This window comes from Anastrepha ludens, chromosome 4 (genome assembly GCF_028408465.1).
Source record: "Anastrepha ludens isolate Willacy chromosome 4, idAnaLude1.1, whole genome shotgun sequence".
Classification (NCBI taxonomy): domain Eukaryota; kingdom Metazoa; phylum Arthropoda; class Insecta; order Diptera; family Tephritidae; genus Anastrepha; species Anastrepha ludens.
This window is the reverse complement of record NC_071500.1, coordinates 76618389-76631384: the sequence shown is the minus strand read 5'-3', so window position 1 is coordinate 76631384 and position 12996 is coordinate 76618389. Positions and strand designations below refer to the sequence as shown.

At 35.5% G+C, this 12996-nt stretch overlaps 1 protein-coding gene across 5 annotated transcripts in view; it reads right to left on the bottom strand.

Moving 5' to 3' along the window:
• The window catches only part of LOC128859881 (ecdysone-induced protein 74EF-like), a 190221-nt gene that overhangs the window by 33660 nt on the left and 143565 nt on the right, over positions 1-12996 (bottom strand). The window lies entirely within an intron of this gene.

The window sequence follows — 12996 nt, the reverse complement described above, 5'->3', positions numbered from 1 at the left end:
TTCTGTTTATGCAATAGAATAGTAATGTACACTCACATACTCTATTTTAACTTTTAGGAAAAAAATCAATTTTGACACAAACACCTAAAATGACGTATAATGATATACGTTGTTGTTCAACAAATATTTTCAATTTGTTCATTTGTATGAATCTCATAGGCCGTTATATTCTCAGAACAATTAACATGTGTTTTAAAATTACAAAAAACAAAGTAGCCTATGCAATGCTTACGTTGATTTATCATGCATGTAAATGCAATAGAAATAATTTGTGCAATTTAGGATTTCAGTTCGTTGTTGAAATTTCCTCGTTCATAATCATTTAGTCGTTCATTCGTTCCCAATCATTCATTTAATCATGGATTTGTCAAGCTCTGATGAGTATCTGCTATCTTATATTGCAGGAAAGAATATTTAGGTATATTAATTGTCAACAGAATTTGCGACGGAATCAACAGGAGCCCTATGTGTGAAACTTGCTCCAAACTCTGTTGGATTATCTGTGGAACCAGTGGATTCAAATATATCGGAAAATGACGAAGAGGATGGAGAAGAGTTTTCAGCAGAATCGTCAGATTATTATATTCCAGAAACGGATGAAGAGGAGGATAATCTCGAGGGGAAAATTTAAAAATCTTCGGTAAAGCAATATGAAGTGCTCTGCGAAATCGCGGAAGAAAGCATTGATGAAAATGTAGAATTGACAGTAACACGAAAAAGAAAGGTGGGATATCTGTATTAGCCAAAAAAAAGAATCAAAGATAATTTGTTGACATGAGGGGTAAACACGGAATGCAAAGAAAAGTAGACGCGGAGATAGCAACTCTTATTAAAGAGCACATAGAGTCATTTCCAGCAGTAGAAAGCCACTATACTCGAGCAAAGTCCCAACGCCTTTATCTGAGCTCAGACCTAACAGATTAATTGCCACATTATTGCTTCATATGAATCATTCATTGCATTTTAATTCAATAACGATTAAATATCTTCAAAGGGAACACACACAAATGGAAGCAGATTCCATGCATTCGGCTATAGAACGAGCTAAGAGAAATATTTGTGTATATTCACCAGAAGAATGGCCAACTATACTTAGACTGGCAAGACGAAAAAATCCGTACGCTGTAGAAAGGCTTAACTACAGTGATATTATTGATCTCAAAACGGCGTTCTCAATATTGAACCGTAACTTGAAGAAAAATGTCAACAATGAATCGGTAAATTGGCTTAAAATTAAGGTTCTCCAAGTAATAAAAAGTGAAAAGAGACAGTTGTTATACAAGGAACAGTGGAACGAAGACTTCAAAGTGATTGATATAGATAGCTCGAGAATGAAAAAGAAAGGAGTCACAAGTTTTACATTAACTCACAAATATAAAAAACGAACTACCAATTTCTGACACAAAATTGAAGGATCTCAAAGATTTATGCAAAAAAAATGTAATTCCTCCCGGATCACAGACATTTTTTTGAATTTACAAGGAGGGAATAATCGCGATTGTTTAGATGAACCAGACAGATTCGAAGAAGAGGACGAAGACGACAATAAATAAAGACCATGCTAATAATTTACGATCTTACTGTAATTAAAACATAATTTTATAGTAATAAAAATTCAAATTAAATTTACTTATTATTCTGGTGTATTTCTTGAATAAAATAGTGTATACCATACAAAATAAAATAGCATATCAGAAACTTAATAGAAAACATTAAAAAATAAAATAGCCCATCTGATGTATTTGTAGTTTACACCTCTTTTTTGGTCACTAAAAGGATGATTATAATAATAAAAATTGGTCTGTTAACAAAATAGACCCATTTTTATACAGTCTTAAAAAAAAAACGTCGAAAATAATAAATATTTACAGACATAACGAGATTTTAGTGAGAGCTACTTTCGACAAAAAGTTTGAAATTCATTTTCTCAAAACATCAAAAAATTTATAGGCTATTTTAATACTAAGGGGACGTTATATCGAAAAATTCGCAACATCGTCAGGGGGAAAAATTATAAAAAGTAACGGGATTTCTAGAAATTTTAATTAAAAACCGAGGAATTTTTGTATAAAATTTTAAATTTAGTGTATAAGGTTTTTGCTAAACAACGAACTATACTTCAAATTGTTGGATTTCAAATCCGGGTTCTACCGAAATGTGCCCGCCGTAAATTCCAATAATAAATTGTTCAGCAAATTATATTAATTTGTGGTAAGAATTTTTATAAACTGTATTCTTTTAATTGTTCCTTTAATACGATAGAAAATTTGTGTTTGCCATTTTGCCAAGATACTTCCAGCTCTTAATAGGGTGTTAGATAAGTGGGTTCGATACTCACTGTGAACATGAAAAATCAAATAAAGCCATGAAGAATTTTTGTTTCTAATAGGGGCCACCGTTCTGCACTTCTGCCATGAACATTCTTCTCTTAAAACACTTCCTTTTTTTGGAGACAACTTACGGTTATAGCTTTTCCCTTAGTGGGAAACCATCAGACGTATGCCACAAATTGTCATACAAATTCAGTAAAGTACATGACAAGAGATAAGAGCGCCAATTATACATACATATGAATATAATATTATGTATACAAATGTACCTATGATCGGAAAGTACCGGGAAAGTTTAAATAAAACAAAACAAAGTTAAATTCCAGGCAAATTTATTTCATCTCCTTCAAAATATGGCCCGTCTGAAGCAACACACATGTGCCAACGTTTAACACAGTCCTCCATGCATCACTGGTAGGCCGACGAAGGGATGGCCTTCAGCTTCTTCGTCGCATTCTCTTTGATCTCCCCTATCGACTGAAATCTCCTTCCACGAAGTGACAAACGACTTTGGAAGCAAAAAGAAATCGCACGGGGCCATATCAGGGGAATACGATGTTTGCACGATGTTATTGACTTGGTGTTTGGACAAATAATCCAGCACAATTTGGGCTCGGTGCGATGGCGCGTTATCATCATGCAAAATCCAAGAATTGTTTGCCCACATTTCCGGCTGTTTGCGACGTACATCATCTCTCAATCGCTTCAAAACGGATAAATAATATTCTTTATTGACTGTCTGGCCCGATGGAAGGTACTCATGGTGCACTACGACTTGGCAATCGAAGAAAACAACATGACCTTCCCGGTACTTTTTGATCATAGGGTATATTAAAAAAAAAAAAAAATAATTGGCGCGTACACTTCTGTTAGGTGTTTGGCCGAGCTCCTCCTCCTATTTGTGGTGTGCGTCATGATGTTGTTCCACAAATGGAGGGACCTACAGTTTCAAGCCGACTCCGAACGGCAGATATTTTTATGAGGAGCTTTTTCATGGCAGAAATACACTCGAAGGTTTGCCATTGCCTGCCTGGGTATATTACACTTATGGATATGTATATATATATATATTTGCTCAACAGGGCATCGATAGTAATTGTATTAGTTCTTCTTTTGTTTTTCCTTTTTTTCCAAAACTCAAACATAAATAAATATCTAAAGCAAAAAAAAATGTAAACTTTTTCAGTTAAAAAGTATATAATTAAAATATCAAATTATTTACATGATTAAAATTTGCGACCCTCCACTTGTCGACCTCTCGCAGATATAAAATTCGTACACATTTTCTGTGATAGTTGGGTAAATATAACGCCAGCTCTCATTAGTGACGTTGATAAGAAATATGTATAAGCGGTAACAACAACGTTACGTTACCTACTAACCAACCAACGTATAAAATGAAACTACCAACGGTGCTGTTTACGAACACACTATAATCTACTACATGTGTCTAACAACAAATAAATAGTTCGAGCAGAGTCATGCAAGTCAACTAACAGCAGCAATCAATGACTGAATCGAACCACACAAGCGAACGAGTACATAATGCTCCCAACCTACCTCAAGAAATTTTTTGTTATGTTTGAACATTAGTCGACTTGACTTCCAAGCTTTCTGCCTGGCTAGCAAATTTTGTTGTAGTCTGGCCTACTACATGTTGGGGAAATTTTATTTTGGTTTTTTCCTTTAATGTAATATCTTTACATTGTGTGTGTATGCATGAGCGACAGCTGAGCCGCATCAAGAAGGCAGTGAAACCATTTCTACCCAGTCCTCCAACTAACAACACTACTACATATGTATGTAAATGTGTATATATTGTACAGAAGTGAGGGCACTCAAATATTCGTACATTTACACATACCTACGAACTTATACCCGTGCATTCATATATAAATGTGTATGTAAAAGCACTCTTTTATACATTTGTGCAATGGTAGTTATTGCCTATGCTGCTGTTGCTCTTCTTGTAATAAATGCTGTTGTTGACTTGTTGTGGGGCTTTTTCACTTTCTCACGTCGTGTGCGCACAGATATATACTAAACAAATTCTGCTAAGCATGATGACATTTGTTTTTATTGTTTTTTTAGAGGTTTAGTATACACATATATTCATAGGGCGTCAGGCTAATGGGCTGACTGGCGGGCTTGCGGACAGTTCCCTTCTTAGTCTGCTTTTTCGTTTGTTATATAGATCAAGTCCAACATTTACAACAGCGCCGTCAGCGGCGTAGTAATCTTTAATGTATCTAGAAGTTGTTGTAGCCATTGAGCTCATGATGGTGGTGACGTTGTGCATATTTTGTTGGCAGATTTTGTAAATATGCCTGGTTATATATACAAATATATGTACTATAGACAGTATATGTGAGTAGGCTTACCGTTTCCGTGCACATATTTCCTTTTCATTTTCAACGCAAGCACATACATATACACATAATTTTATTTATTTTTCTAAGAGTATGCCAGTGTGTGAATGCGCTTTTTGGCTTATTTCAGGAAGAAGTGTATTGCCTGCGACATCCAATTGGCAAGTGGGGCACAAACTTTTACTGCTGACATTTGGACAGTCTAGATTGTGTACGCGTTTGTATGGTTGAATTTTTGTGATCCGTTGAAAATCTCTGAAGGAAATGCGCACAAATATAAATATATGTATGTTTTTAAATAACGGGTGATGACAAAAAAAATTCGACTCTTCTTAAAGTCTCTCAATTTAAAAGCTAAACGTTAATTTTTGTCGTTACCATAGACATTAAATTCACTTCGTAAATATGCCGTCAAAGCCACATACCATCGGCGCGCGTATTGTGCAATTTTATAAAAAACATGACAAGCTGGGTAAAATATTTATCGTCAATCACTTTAAAAGCGGGGTTTATATATAAGATGTTCAAATAAATTGGCGAAAAAAGTGGGTCACCAGAATACACCGCCGAACAAATATCTAAAAGGAAGTCGCATTGTTGATGGATGGGTCGAAATTTCAACAACAAATCATAAATTTTAGATGACAAAAGCTATTTTTCTCTCACCAAATCTCAAGTGTCTGGAAATGATTAATTTTATACAAATTATACAATTTTAAACCAAACATAAAGCAATACTCGAGAAAGAAATTCTTAAGCCCTTATTCAAGACAAGTAGTCGTGCAGTGAACAAAGAAGTATATTAGTGGGAATATTTGGGAAAAAATTGGATTTTTTTTATTCCTTTATTTATTTAAGTCAATGGTAACAACCTGGCTGACTAGATTTACAAGATAGAATAACAAAAACTGAGGAACTAAAATTAAATAGATAGTTTGTTTGACAAATAGTAAGACTCAATAAGTTACTTAAATAGAGGCCTTGGCATCGCAAAATCAAAATTAAGACGATTCAAATCTTCAAGTCCTCTTGTAAGAGGGATGCAATTAATGTAATTAGAACTGAGAACTTCTAAATAAAATTGATTATAAGTGCGAAATACTCTATTAGGAATATTGAAACTTATTTGGCCGAGTAGATCTGAACAGTGAATGGTACCAGATATTATATCTTTTTCTTCTTTATATATAAAACTGAATGCTTGTCTGTATGTCCTCGATGAACTCAAAAACTACTTAACCGATTATTATAAAAATTGGTATATACCATATATGTATTTTTTCACGGAGAAGGGTTGTAGAATATGCTCATTGCTGCCACTCGCCACCAGGTGGCGCTGCAGAGTAGCAACTTCTGCCCCATTCAACCGATTTTTTCGAAATAAACAAAATCAATAAAATTGTTTCGAATGAATTGAATATTTGTGTACTGATTTTTCTTTAAAGTTATTTTTCTTAAATTTATTTTAGTTGTGGGCGTAGCAACGCGCGCCGGGTACTGCTAGTCATATACTATATAAACATTAGCAAAACGATTTCAGATCTCCTGTCCTGAAAAAGTATCATTCTCAGGCCTGACGAGAGGGGGGGGGGGGGGGGGGGGGGGGGTCGGGTACTTTTCCCCCGGGCCCGGAGTTTTCAGAGGGGCCCGGACTCGAGGGTAATTCGAATTATATGAATTAGACATTATTGGAAAGGGCCCGCATTTGCAATTTTCCCCCGGCGGCCGGATATGCTCTCTATGATCGTTCTGATGGTAACTATGGCCTAACAAAGGGCATTCTGTTGCCAAATAATGAGAATTTCCGCAAACTAGTCCCAATGCCATGCAATAGAAATAAAGGGTTTTCCAATAAGAGGTGTTATTTCGATATTCAAAATGATATTTTTTAATATAAATGATCGGATGTTTATTTCATTATAAAGAGGAAGGTATGCCGTTAATAGTGGAAAATAACATCAGGCAAATGACCACCATGACCACGCTTACAGGACAATATCCTTTTCATGAAATTTTCCATAACCGAATTGCAAATTGACTGCCCTATGTCCTCGATAGCCTCACGAATTCCATCTTTGAGGTCTTGAATCGACCCTGGTCTGTTGGGGTAGACCTTCTCTTTCACGTGGCCCAAAGAAAAAAGTCACAAGGCGTTAAATCACAAGATCTCGGTGGCCAATTGTGATAACCTCCTCGAGACATAACACAGTCCGGAAACTTTTCCCGTAGAAGATCAATGGTTTCGTTGCTTGTGTGGCACGTAGCGCCGTCTTGTTGAAAATAAACGTTGTCCAGATCAATACCATCCAATTCCAGCCATAAAAAATCGTTAATCATCTCTCGTTAGCGCAATTCATTCACCAATAACACCTGTTATTGGAAAACCCTTTACAAGAATAACACGTGATATCTGTGCATACATACATCCATGAAATAGACAAAAATGTTGTCCAGCGGTCATTCGAAGGTATTCCCCCAGGGCTTCGGCGTACGGCTGATCGCGAGCAAATTTCTTAATGCACTGCCACTAGCTAATAATGCTAGTGTAACATTTTTGCGAAGAAATAAACAACCATTTTTAGTCCCATTTTTTGTTATCCCTCATTAAATTACAGCATATCTAAGTATGTACGTTTGTAAATCGGGTAGCTTGGCTTCAGAATAGCGAATCTTATTCTCGTATCAGTCTTACTAAAGATACAATATACATACCTATACATGGAGAACAGATCACTGAATTATTTTCATAGATGCAAAAAGACTTCTAGCCTTAGCTAGTCAGCGCTTTTAGCTGATTTAAAATTAAGTTTCGCTTGCCTTCTAGCGCCTAAGCCAACAATGATATATACATGTTCAAGATTATTTAGTATTATTACAGGGAAAAAATATCTCTTAATGAAAATTGGATAATTTTACATTTCATAAATGTAACCAAACTATCTATGTATATCCAGCAATAATATGTATTTTCTCAATCGAAGAGTATGATTTAAAAGGCTTTACTTCATAGGCATACATCATAATTGTTGGACAGTATATGAAAATACAAATATTCTTTTATGTTTAATTCATATAGAAATTAAAACATTAATAAACAAAAAAAAATTAGGTTTTTTGTATTCACGTCACTGACGCCGATGCTACAATGCCCGCAAATTCAGAAGCCCTGTTGCGACCTTCTGGGAAGACATTTTAAATGATTACAACAAAAAAAATATTTTATAATATATTTTAATGTATAAATAAACTGTATGCCAATTTTGAGAAAAATATATTGACTTCTTCATTTTAAATAATTTTAATGAAAATCAGGGAAAATATGGCCGCTTACAGGTATCTGCCCCCTTAAAAAGCTCTGTTAACTGGGCACAATGGTTTTGTTTATCATAGCGCAAACTCATATAACCTATAATTCGAGTTTACGAGGTCACGAAATAGTTTTTTCTTCTTGATTGGCGCGATAACCGCTTAAAAAATTTAGATCAAGTTTAACAAAACACGCTAGTCGTTCCTTTCTCCCCCTATCCAGTGCCAGTTGGACATACAATTTGAATCCAAGTCTTTCTCCACCTGAACTTTTCAACGCATAGTTGGCTTTCCTCTTCTATTTACCACTAACAGGTACCGCACCGAACTCTTTCAGAGCTGCAGCCTTTGCATCCGTTTGGACGATATGACCAAGCCAGCGGAGCAGTTGGACCTGTATTCGTTGCACAATGTCTTTGTCGTCTCAATGCTTAAATGGCTAATGTTCCAACGTCTGCGATATTCGCCATCGCCAATATGCAAAGGTCCAAAAATCGTTTAGCGAAATTCTCTCTCGAACACTCCAAGGGGCCCCTCATAGAATGTTGCCACCATCCAAGCTGCTACGCCTTACAATAGGACGGGCATCATGAGAAACTTATAGGGTGTGATTTTTGTTCGTATCAAAAATCTAGTCCCAAATCCAAAGTCGAAAGTAGCTCGTGTTAGTTATCCTCCGTTGGATTTCAAGGCTGATATTATTACCGGTACTAAGCTTGGCGGCCGCCGTAGCCGAATGGGTTGGTGCGTGATTACCATTCGGAATTCACCAAAATTAATAAAAAACATTTTTCTAATAGCGGTCACCCCTCGGCAGGCAATGGCAAACCTCCGAGTGTATTTCTGCCACGAAAAAGCTCTTCATAAAAATATCTGCCGTTCGGAGTCGGCTTGAAACTGTAGGCCCCTCCATTTGTGGAGCAACATCAAGACGCACACCACAAATAGGAGGAGCAGCTCGGCCACACACCCAAAAAGGGTGTACGCGCCAATTATATATATATATAATGCTGGTTCCTAAATAATTTAGGGTTGTAAGTAATATTCCTTTTTGTTTTTCATATATAAACTCCATAATACCTTTTCTTCAATTCGAAGTAGTTACGAAGCAGATTTGAGTATTTTAAATAGTATGTAAATAAACCTATTTTTTATGCAATTTAAAAAGGGTACATAATATTTGCTGCACATTTCTACGCTTTTACCTGACCTATTTGAATAAGAAGTAGTAGTAAAGTGGATGACGATGTTACTAAATTTTAACAAGAATACAAATATGTCTGAATAGAAGGACATTAACGGCTATTTAATTTTATAACACATCTTAATTCTTTATTTTCTTACAAAAAGAGGCCAATTTTTATTTATTTAAGATATTAGTATTTGAAAGTGTGCAGCTTTAGATAGACATAGGTATGTAATATATGGATACCAAGGGGCTCCGAATGATGAGAGCAATATATATGGACATGTCTGTTCGTTCGTCCACCCGTACGCTCGATAACTCGCACGAAATTAATACATTGTTCACATATACAGTGGCTCACAGCTTATTTCGTGTGCCCGTTTATCGAAATAAAAAAGTTTAATATTTTTGTATAAACTTTATTTAGAAAAAAAAACTTAAATGTACATTCAAAGATACATTATTTCTTGTTACAAACATACATAAATAAACTTAAATTATTTCTTCTTAAGTAATATATTTACAGCAAAATCAAAATTATAAGTAAATCCACGTCACACCTTATTTCGTGTGCTTAACCAAACTAAAAAAAACATGATTTTTTTTAATTTATTAAGTTTTTACTAATCTAATATTTTGTAGGGCAGCCTTTTTGTTTTAATACAGCTTTTAACCGGGATTGCATGGAGCTAACAAGTTTTCCAGTGTATTCAGGAGATATTTTCTCCCACTCCACTTGCAATGCTGTTTTTAGATCTTGTTTGTTGCTTATGTTATGTTTTCTAATTTTTTGATCCAGAATATTCCATAAATTCTCAATTACATTGAGATCAGGTGATTGTGCTGGCGTTTTTACCACATGAGGGCAATTCCATATAAGCCACCGTTGCACTAATTCCGACTTATGCTTCGGATCATTGTCCTGATAGAGCCTGAACCTGTCCCGAATGCCTAATTTTTTTAGCACTTTGTAGTAAATTATTTTTTAATAAATTCAAATAAACTGTTTTATCCATAATTTCGTCGATAAAAACCAAGTTTCCGACACCAGCTGTTGACATGCAGCGCCAAACCATTACATGGCCCCCACCGTGTTTTACTGTACCACGCAGATTCTTCGGGTCCAGCTCCGCGTTGGGCTTACGCCAAACGAAATACTTTCCATCGGAACCAAAGAGGTTGAATTTGCTTTCGTCGGCGAAAATAACGTCATTCCAAAATGTTTGGTCTTTATTAACATGGTTTTCGGCAAACTCCACCCTTAATCTCCTGTTACGCTCATTAACAAACGGTTTGTTTCGAGCTGTACGACCATGGAAATCAGCTTTGCGCAGAATTCTTCTTATTGTTTCAGGATTACATGACTTACCAAGTACTTTTTCAACCTCTTTTGTCAAAGCTGGCGCACTAATTCGTGGGTCTTTTTTAATTTTTCTTAATATCCACCTTTCATCAGCTTCTGTAAAAATTTTGTTTGGAGCTTGGCGGCCTTTGTCAACCACTCTTTTTTTACGAGAAAAGCGTTGAATAATGTAATGTACTGTGGAAGTACTTAAACTTACAATTTCAGCCATTTTTTTCTGCGACTTTCCATTTTTGTAATGCGTAATCACTAATTCGCGCCTTTCAATCGACGTACGACGACCCATCACGGTATTTTTAAATTAAGCTGGACAACCGACTACTTTCAATGTGTAAACTAAATAAGGATATAATCTAATATACTATGCAAAACAAATTTCCTATAATTGCTAACCGGTTTACTGGCGCCGATAACGGTAAAAGTGAACACACGAAATAAGCTGTAACGTCAATTTACCTAGTATTCTGTTTTTGTTGTAAATATTCTACTAAAGCAGAAAAAATTTGAATGCATTTATACATGTTTGTAATTAGAAATAATTTATCTTTGATTGTGCATTTACATTTTTTTTAAAGTAAATCAAATAAAAATAATTTTACAATTCTTTAGTTTAACATACAGCCACACGAAATAGCTGTGAGCCACTGTACAATAATATAAATACATACAATTAATACATCAAAACAAAAAAAAGTGATATCTCTGTTATAAATGAAGCAAAATTACTAAAATTGCTACAAATAATAAACTCAGGAAAATAAATACGGCGCAAGGATAGTTTTGAAGGATGAGCGGTGCCTCACGCACTTTTGGGTAAATGCGTCTATGTCAACAGGGACTTAATAAAACTCATCTAAATTTGGTACATACATACATTGCTCAGTCTCATTTAGACCCGACACAATCATTATTGAAATCGAGTGAAACTGTGCCCATTTTTTATGTGTTAAGATTAAATTTCCGTCCGCTTGCCTGATTTTACAAGCAGTAACTCTCATTGTCCATGAGTTTGTGTGATTTCAAAAGTTAACAGCCGGCCCAAACTAAATTTTACTAAAACGCGCGCAAGTATTTTCGGTCCGGAGCGAAGGGTGCCTTCCTTATTTGTTTGAATTCTATTTAACAAATTGTATTATGAAAGAACACGTATATTGCAAATAAGAATGCAAATAAAACGTTCCTTTAAATGTAATAATTAATATAAAAACAACATTAAACAAAAATTAAAAAAAAAAAAAAACTTATACAAACACAAAATCTCTAATATGAAACTAATGTCTGTGAGGCTGTGAGTACATTCATTTAAGCCTTCTTCACAAAAGGATTCAGACGGTAATTTCAGAGGTACATATACTTTTCAGCTAATTCTTAATTGATCTTTACGTGATCCATATAATGACATGCGTATGTGCATTACTCAAACCCCCTGCTCAATTTGTTTAGTATTTCAATTTAAGTTTCTATTCGCTATTTTGTGTCAGTAGTGAATAATTGCTAGACGGAACCTATTTATGCCATCTTTGCCACATTTATCAAGTAGACAGATGTATAGTTTTACACGATAGAACAACTGGTTCTGTCGAGGGTAGAAAACGGATTGGACGTTCTGTTGAGAATATTGTTGCTGTAGCCCAAAGTGTTGATGAACAACCTTCAGCAACGATATCTCAACGTTCTAAACAATTAGGCATTCATGAATCGAGTCTCATGTAATGACTACTGAATCAGGATATCTAGTAGACCTCATGGCTTACAATCATGCGACGGAGGTAAAACTGTCCCACTTGTCCGAAGCTACTCAAAATTTAATAAAAGTTTGTATGCCATAAAACTATTCACTGAACGTTTTCGGTTTTCTTCAAGGTAAATTAGATGCGCTCTTACAGCGGCTGCCCCCTTCTCACACCACTTTAGAGAAGTCCTCGACCATCTGTGTGATCCTTCTGATTGAAAAATGTGACATACTGATGGCGCTCCAAGCAGTAAGAAGCTCCTAAGCAACAACAGGTGGGCACTCCCACTACTTAAAACTGATAGCAGCAGGCTAATTACCTATCCTGCCAGAAATCAAATAGATTAACGAAACAAACGCAAGACAAGTCTTGTCAAGGCCTTATGCTCCCGAGAGGAGTGAACAAGGACGCGGTGAAGATTTGTCATTTTGGGTTGATGAATCTTCAAAGCAAAGCTCATCTTCCCTTTAAGAAGCTATTCACTGTAACTTGTGTTGGAAAAAAATGAAATTCGAAAAGCTTTTTTGGAGTTTAATTCCTATAAAGAGAATCGAGTGTAGATACTTAATTGATTATTGGAACGGCAATTTTTCCCCTGGCTCGGGAATTGGCTTTTGTTGCACATTAAATGTCTGCAACTTAAGCTAAAGTTGAACGAGTTTTTTCAGGATTGAAGCTTATTTCAACGAACTTACTTTATAAATGCGGA